This window comes from Ovis canadensis, chromosome 13 (assembly GCF_042477335.2).
Source record: "Ovis canadensis isolate MfBH-ARS-UI-01 breed Bighorn chromosome 13, ARS-UI_OviCan_v2, whole genome shotgun sequence".
Taxonomy (NCBI): Eukaryota; Metazoa; Chordata; class Mammalia; order Artiodactyla; family Bovidae; genus Ovis; species Ovis canadensis.
In genome coordinates this window covers 42,232,430-42,240,976 of record NC_091257.1, presented here as the reverse complement: position 1 = coordinate 42,240,976, position 8,547 = coordinate 42,232,430, and the positions used below count along the sequence as shown (strand labels likewise).

General features: G+C 40.0%; 1 long non-coding RNA gene across 1 annotated transcript in view; it reads right to left on the bottom strand.

The window, feature by feature from the left end:
* Positions 1–596: 596 nt before the first annotated feature.
* The window catches only part of LOC138417409 (uncharacterized), a 73,565-nt gene continuing 65,614 nt past the window's right edge, over positions 597–8,547 (bottom strand). The window contains exon 2 of the long non-coding RNA XR_011248113.1: positions 597–1,283. This is a non-coding gene — a long non-coding RNA (uncharacterized lncRNA). The remainder of the gene's footprint in view (positions 1,284–8,547) is intronic.

The following is an 8,547-nucleotide window of genomic DNA, read 5'->3' as shown; positions in this document are numbered from 1 at the left end:
GGCCAACCCACCCCCAAGATCATAGTCCTCGGCAGGAAACCCAGGAGATGTCCTAGGTCAGGGGTCCCCAACCTCTGGGATCTAATGCCTGATCATCTGAGCTAGAGCTGATGATAATAATAGAAATAACGTGCACAATAAATGTAATGTGCTTGAACTGTCCTGAAACTGTTTCCCCTACTTCCTGGTCTGGATCCTCAGAAAAATTGTTTTCTCTTCCGTAAAACTGGTCCCTGGTGCCAAAAAGCTTGGTTACCACTGTCTTAGGTGACTAAAGTTAGTGATATAACTGGTTTTATACTGACATTTTAAGTATTTTTGCTGAAAGTCTTCAAATACTGTCTTCATTGTTCTATGCTGGCTCTCAAGATTGTAAACTGGGTCCTTTTAGGATAAATATTTTCCTCATTTTTAGTACTTAGTGGTGGTGTTGGCATTCTAATTCCCAAGAACATTGCCTTGATTTTTTTTGCTGTTGTTGCAGGTTCTTGGAGAAATAGACCTATGTTGACCTGACCCAACCCATGCTATTAGGACAAAGACGTTTTCTTAATTTGACAAGCAAATCTATAAGTAAGATTAAGTGCATCTGCCAGTTTGGTGTTTAAACACTGTTTTTTTATTTTGTTCTTAGGGAAAAAAATGTTCTCTTCATCCAGATATGCCTCTCCTGAATGTGGAGGGAGGGAGAGACACATTCCTCATGGCACCTCACCCACAGACATCATCCGTGAAGGCCAATGGAGGCTGACAGGGTGGGATGCTGGATCTCTTGATTTGCTGAGAAGCCGCTCAGTGGAGCCTGAGACCAGATACTCCTCAGCAGGAGGAATCAGACTTGGTGGCCGGTGAGTCAGATTTTGGTTTACCACTATTGCTTTCACTTCCACCAACTTTGCTGGAGTGGATTCATGAGTCAGTGCAAAGCATTCCTTCTTTATTTATCTCAGACTTCCTGGCCTCAGTCAATGAAATACAGCCGTTTTTTCACACTGCTGGCTTTGCTGACCAGTGGAGCCCAGCGTCCGTGATCACTTCAGAAGGGTTAGTTGAGTTACCTGATTAAAGCTGACATCTCCCAAGTCATTTCCAATTATCAGGACTTGTCTTAGATTGCTGAGTCTGCATACAGGCAGTGGAGGTGTAATGGAAAGCATTGCATTGAGAGCCAGAAAATCTGGCCCTGCTATGCCCCAAACTATGGCCTTTTATCCAGTTGACTTAATCCTTCTGGGCTTCAGTTTTCTCACCTGTCCATTGAAGAAACTGGATTGGATCCTTTCCTTAGAAACAATAGATGGGTAGATAGATTATAATGAAGCGATAGATTACAATCTACATGGCAGGACATAATGATGAACAAAATAAAAACAGACTATATTTTTATAGGATCTCAAGCCTAAACAAACTAATACATACAGGCTTAGAGATGATTACCTACTGTGTTACCTTCAGTGTCCTCTAAGAAAGGATAGCAGAGTGAGAAGAAAGTGAAAGTCTCTCAGTCATGTCTGACTCTTTGTGACTCAATGGACTATAAGTCCATGGAATTCTCCAGGCCAGAATACTGGAGTGGGTAGCCTTTCCCTTCTCCAAGAGATCTTTCCAACCCAGGGATCAAACCCAGGTCTCCTACACTGCAGGCAGATTCTTTACAAGCTGAGCCACAAGAGAAGCCCACTGAGAGAAAAGCTGTCTCTTAAACAGAAATATGAAGAGGACAAAAGTTAGGCACAAACATACAAAAGGTAGAGGATGGGGACAGAGGAGTATGTATGTTGGTGAGTTTCAGGAACAGAAAGAGATCTTTGTTTTCAGAGATACTAAGTGACAGAGGAGAGCCAGCAGCAAGTAGGTGAGGATGAATTCCTGCAAAGTTTATGAGAAGCCAAGTTAAACTTTTTTAAATGTAAGCACAGTGCAATGCAATGGAAGACCTGGAAGCAGGGAAGTGTGATGATCCAAATATATTTTAAAATAGAATGTCAGAGGAGAAATTCAGAGAAGGACTCCATTAGAAGTCAGAGGAGGAGGTAAGGAAACAAGGTTGACCAGTGGAGAGAAGATGAGTTAGTGTAAATACTTAGCCAGAAGAGCAGTGAAAACTTACAGAGACATGGACAAAACTTAGCCTGTAGAATGATGTTCATTCTTTCAATAGTGATGTCCATCAGCAGACGAATGGATAAGAAAGCTGTGGTACATATACACAATGGAGTATTACTCAGCCATTAAAAAGAATACATTTGAATCAGTTCTAATGAGGTGGATGAAACTGGAGCCGATCATACAGAGTGAAGTAAGCCAGAAAGAAAAACACCAATGCAGTATATTAATGCATATATATGGAATTTAGAAAGATGGTAACGATAACTCTGTATGCGAGACAGCAAAAGAGACACAGATGTATAGAACAGTCTTTTGGACTCTGTGGGAGAGGGAGAGGGTGGGATGATTTTGGAGAATGGCATTGAAACATGTATAAGATCATATAAAAAATGAATCACCAGTCTAGGTTTTATGCAGGATACAGGATGCTTGGGGCTGGTGCACTGGGATGACCCAGAGGGATGGTACGGGGGGGGGGAGGTGGGAGGGGGTTTCAGGATTGGGAACATGTGTACACCCATGGCAGATTCATGTTGATGTATGGCAAAACCAATACAATATTGTAAAGTAAAAAAAAAAAAAAAAAGTGAGACCAAAAAGAAGCCAGTAAAGTTACAGTGTTAGGAAAATTGTGACAATCCCAGGACCAGTTGCCCTGACAATGAGGCCCCACACTTTGATAGTGATGATGTAAAAAAAAGGAAGAGAAGAAAAAGAACAAAAGCCACTGAAGAAAATAGTAACTAAGGATAGAGCTACATACATCTGGACAGCTTTTCCCAGGGAAATATGGGTGCCTCAAATAAAAGACAGTATCGTAAAGGGGAGAATTAATCGTTTGTATAAAAAGGTTAAATTGAGTCTTCTGGCTCCACAGCTTCTGCAGACCAGCTTTTCTGGTACTGCAGACCAGCTTTTCTCACACTGGTTTGTTCTTAATCAATTTCAATAAAGTCAGTGGTTGCACCCCTGCCCCATCCACCTTACTCCCATCCCTAGCAAATTACAAAACAGACTTTACAACTCACTCTACTGCAATGTCCGGAGGTATCCCCTGGAGACCTGACAATATAGTTTCTGGTTTTGTGTGTCTGGAGTGAGCCTGAGAGTCTGAGGTTCTACATTTCTAACAAGACCCTGGGTGACACCGATGTTGGTCCAAAGACGGCTCTGACTAGTAGAGCTAGGGAGAATGAGGGGAGGATTTAAGGAGAAAGTTAAATGGCTGTGAGAGTAGTTCAGGTTGAAGATGACAGGATCATCCTTGACTAAGGCAGTGACCATGAAGATGAAGACGTAGGCAGTGACTGGAAAATATTAACTGGAAAATATTCTGTAGGTCAAATTAGCAAGATTGGTGACAGGTTAGAAGGAAGAGAACAAAATGGGGAAAAGTCCCTTATTTCCAGTTTGAGCAAGTGATTGTGTATGTAGTCCTACTGGACTATACAGTCCATGGGGTCGCAGAGTCGGACACAACTGAGCGACTTTCACTTTCACTTAATCTGTATTATTTCACTTTCACTAAAGATCACTGCTGGCTCTGAAATCCTAGGCAGCAATGAGACTTTAGGACTTTCTTTGGATTCAAGATTTTCACAGGTAGTGTTACCCAGCTCTGGAAAAAGGTTATGGTCCAGTGATAACCAGCATGATTTTGGAGTCAAGCAGATTTTGGTTTCATCTAACAGTCTCAAGTCAATAACCCTTCTGAGACTCACTTTCCTCACCCATATAATTTGAGTAACATACTATCTGCCCATAAGCTTGCTATAGGAACAAAGGGAGAGAATATACAAGAGCTCAGCCTACTGGCCAGCGCATAATAAATGTTATCACCATTATTGTATATTAATTGTTTAATTAGTTTTCTTTAAGAACACAAAAGCATTTGGTTTGTATTATGTATTTTTTAAAAAATATTTATTTATTTGGCTGTGCTGAGTCTTAGTTGAGGCACGCGGAATCTAGTTCCCTGACCAGGGATCAAACTCTGGCCCCCTGCATTGGGAGCACAGAGTCTTGGCCACTGGACCACCAGGGAAGTTCCTATTTTCTTTTATTCTTTTTAGAAAATTTAAAGCTGAATCAAGATATTTAAAACATGAAGAAATGACTTTAAATATTTTTTAAAAGTAGATGAGTGTTCTCTTAAAAATAACTTAAGGTTTTCATTAAATGAAAGAATTGAGATTACTTACCTTTTCCCCTGTTATTTCACTAGCACCTATAAAAATAAATAGAATCAACAAGGATATTTTTCTAAGAAGTGGATTTTATCCCCTGTGTGTTGTGGGGCATTTCTCCTCTCTCTCCCTAATCTTTCCTTCCCCTACTCTCCCCTTCCCCAAACCCGTCCCACTGCAAGGCTGTAATTAACTTCTGTGCAGTAAATGTATTTGTGTTCCCAGACCTGTCACAACAGTTGACTCTCTCAAAGTACCCAATAAATGCTTCTAAACGAAATAATACATGGCTAGTAAATGAGCCAGGTTGTAGCCCCTCATCCTGCTCGTCCAGGAAGAAGAAGACTCTTTCCAGGTCTCTAGGTTCAGTTTGATAGGCAATAACATAACAGCTCCATATCTGCTAGAAGATGTCTGGAAGATGCCTGTGGTCCAGCCAAACGACTGGATTTAATGAATCCTAGCATCCTAGAGATACCACAGATAAACAGCTACCTGTCACCCAGATAAAAAGTTCCTTCGATATCGGTCACCTAGTAGCACATACTCAAGCCAACTTGCTAAATAGAGCTTTGCTTCAATGGGATGTTATATGTGATATTTCCATTGATGTGTTGGATACAGATTTTTATCACTATGGATGAAATCTACATTTGATTACACCTAAGATTACAGCAATCTCATCTTTAGAGGTGCTTTGTAGATGGACTCTGTGGTCCTGTAAATCACTCCCTGACTTAAAAAAACCTCAGATGGCAGCACTTACACTCAGTATGATGTGCAAATGGAACTCAAAACCAGTCACTGAAATATACTGCTGGCAATTAAGGCGAACACTTTACGACAGATCACTATATTTTTTCCCATTTAAGGCTCTCTTGTTTATCCATTGCAATAAGAGGGTTTACATGTCCCTGGAAGCAAGACAATGCTTGAAAGTCCCTGCCATTCAAACGGCCACCTCAGGTTGCTTCCTGTGGAAAATTTCAGGGGTAGAAAGGGTGACACGAAGTGGGTGTGCCTGTCCACCATGGGGGAAATTCATGTTTGCTGATTTAAAATTTGTCTTATCAATTTGCTTTTATGATGTTGTATTGTACAATCAAATTATAGTCTGACAAGTAGTTTTTTTGGGTTGAGGCAGGATTTATCAACCCTGCTGCCACTATTATAAATCTGCTGGTGAAGTAATTGAGTGCGAACAATATGTGTGCCTTTCAGAGAGTTTTTCTAACACATGAAACATTTTATATTTTTAGAGTATTTATTTAACCAAAGGAAACACATGGAAAATGAGAGGAAATAGACATCAATTTGTGTTTTTGCTTACTTCCCCCACAAAACCTTTTGGATGACACAGTTAAAAAATATAATTTGAAAAATCTTGTAGGGAATTCCAGTTAAATATAGTAAAAAGTAGCTAGGACCCACCCTGTTTTTATTCATAAGTAGAATGTAATAAAATTAACTTTGGTGATTTATTCTTAACAAAATCTGTTTGAGTTTTACTCTTCCGTGCATTTAGAAAGGAAAGAAGTTGGAACTTGCTGTTTAAGTTTTTAATGAAGGATGGTTATCACAGAAACATGCATTTTTAACAAATACAGCAGCTCATTTTGTTTTGAAGGCCTGGAATTTCATGATAGTAACACATACATGTAATAATGTGTTTTGTATTTTAATGCCTTTATCTTTCTCCAGACTTCTTAAGGAAAGGGTCTATGTCTTATCACTCTTCACATTCTCAGTCCTTAGCTGAAGATACAGAAGACTTCCAATGTAGGTTTAATAAGTGAATTAATATATTTGTTTGCATATTGGCATTTTTATTATGTAAAATTTGATCTATTTTTAGTAAAACATTACTCAGTAGAACTTCTCTTTGTAGAAAAAGAGGTTATTGGGTTTCCCTGTGGCTCAGACGGTAAAGAATCTGCCTGCAGTGTGGGAGACCTGAGTACGATCTCTGAGTTGTAAAGATCCCCTGAAAAAGGGAATGGCTATCCACTCCAGTGTTCTTGCCTTTTCATGGACAGAGGAGCCTGATGGGCTACAATCCATGAAGTTGCAGAGTCAGACACAACTGAATGACTAACATTTTCACTTTCACTTTCAATAATGTGTTATAAATTCTGGAGCTCTCAAATCTACATCGTCAGGTTAGACTTATACCCTGAATTTCAAACTTTATTCAACCATGTTATGTATTTTCACCTGCAGTTCCTGTAATTCCTCACCCTGAGCGAAGCAGTCACAGAAGCTGGAAAATTGAGTTTCCTTCTTCTTCTCTTTCTGTCCTCCTTCCAACACAGCTAAGTAGTCAGTAAGTCCTACTGATTGTATCTACTAAAAGGTCTTTAATCTGTCTCCTCTTCATCCTTGCAACTTTCTAAGTGGTCTCCCTGTAAACCATCTTGTCCCACTGCAACACAGCCACCATACATTTTAAATAGATATGGTGACCCAAGGACAAAAGAGCAGATAAAACCAAGAAGGGTCTTGGAATGCAGGAACAGAAAAACCAGACCCTTATAGTCCTTCCTTCCCCCATGTTGTAACTATTAACAGATTTCAGGTCCTCCTGAGCAGTATAAACTGTCTACCTCCTACACCACAGGGAGAAGGTATTTGCCCAACTCTTTCCCTACCTAGTGTACATGCCTCATCCAATCAGCAAATGACCCACTAGACCCCTATCCCACTCCTTGTACCCTGGGCATGTAAGTGGACTAAGAAACCCTGTTCAAGGTTGGTTCTCCCTTGAGCTGGCCCATTGTTCTAATAGTATCATCTCCCGCTCTAATAAACTCTCATTCTGCCTCATAGAAATTCTTTTCCAACCTGTGTACGGACCATGATATAGAATACTATTTTAGAATTGTCAGTGGCTTATCTTCAGCTTCTTTGGTAGATACTCCTGACATAAGATTTCAGAAGTACCAAAATGCGTGTAGTTTCCTGAACATTTCATTCTTTCTTGCTTCCCTTTGGGTCTTAGAGGATGTAGGGCTGCATGCTGACTTCTTGCATTGTTGCACTAATGTCTTAAGGTTACTGTTACAGGGTTACAGTAATTACCACAACCTTAGTGGGTTTAAAATAATCTATTCTTTTAGCAGCTCTGGACGCCAGTCACATTTTTCATCATTGAAGATAATAATTATAGATTTGCAAGGATTAGAAAATGGGTGTACATTTGAAGGACCATTTTATAAACTTACCACAATTGTTGCTTCACCTGTTGTACTGTGTCTCATTCTCTTTGTGTTACCAAAATGCAAGTGTGAGTATCTGATACAGAGTGAGGCCAAAGAAGTTGAACTGGCAGAGTCTGGATAAGAGAAATGTTTATTGCAGGACCACTAGGGGCGAATGGGTGGCTCATGCCTTTAAATCCTGAACTCCCTAGAGGGTTTCAGCAAAAACATTTTTAAAGGCAAGGTGAGGGAAGAATGTGGTTGATTGTTGCAAACTTCTTGGTGTGGAGACCTCTGTTCTTGCAGCTGTCCATGGAGGTTCAGGTCATGATGTTCCTGTAAACCTCCAGGATACATGTTATTCTCTGTTCTGCAACTTTTTATCCCTGTATGAATGGACAAGCATTATACCCATAAAGATCAGAGCTTTGAGGATGGACTATCCTGCATATTTCTTGCTATAGGCAACATTCTTAAATCCAAGCAAAGGCAGTAGAATAAAAAGGTTAAATTAAAAGAAATAGATCTAATAGGCAGATTTGTTCTTCCCATTTATGTTTGTGTTCTCAATCTTAAGCATGTACTAGTTTGTAGAAGGAATAAATATCAATATGTCTGTTAGAAGAATCCTTTGGATATGGTGAAGGAAGAGAGGAGCAAATTTCTTGGGCAACATGACATGAAAGTCAAGGCTTGAATGCTAGTTTCAATCTAGAAAGGTGGGGGCATGATGGTGTGGGAGCCATGACAAAATTGTGTGGAGCTAAAACAGACCAAATAGGAAAAGGAGTACGCCAAGGCTGTATATTGCCACCCTGCTTATTTAACGTATATGCAGAGTACATCATGAGAAACTCTGGGCTGGAAGAAGCACAAGCTGAAATCAAGATTTCCAGGAGACATATCAATAACCTCAGATATGCAGATGACACCACCCTTATGACAGAATGTGAAGAGGAACTAAAAGCCTCTTGATGAAAGTGAAAGAGAGTGAAAAATTTGGCTTAAAGCTCAACATTCAGAAAACGAAGATCATGGCATCTTGTCCCATCACT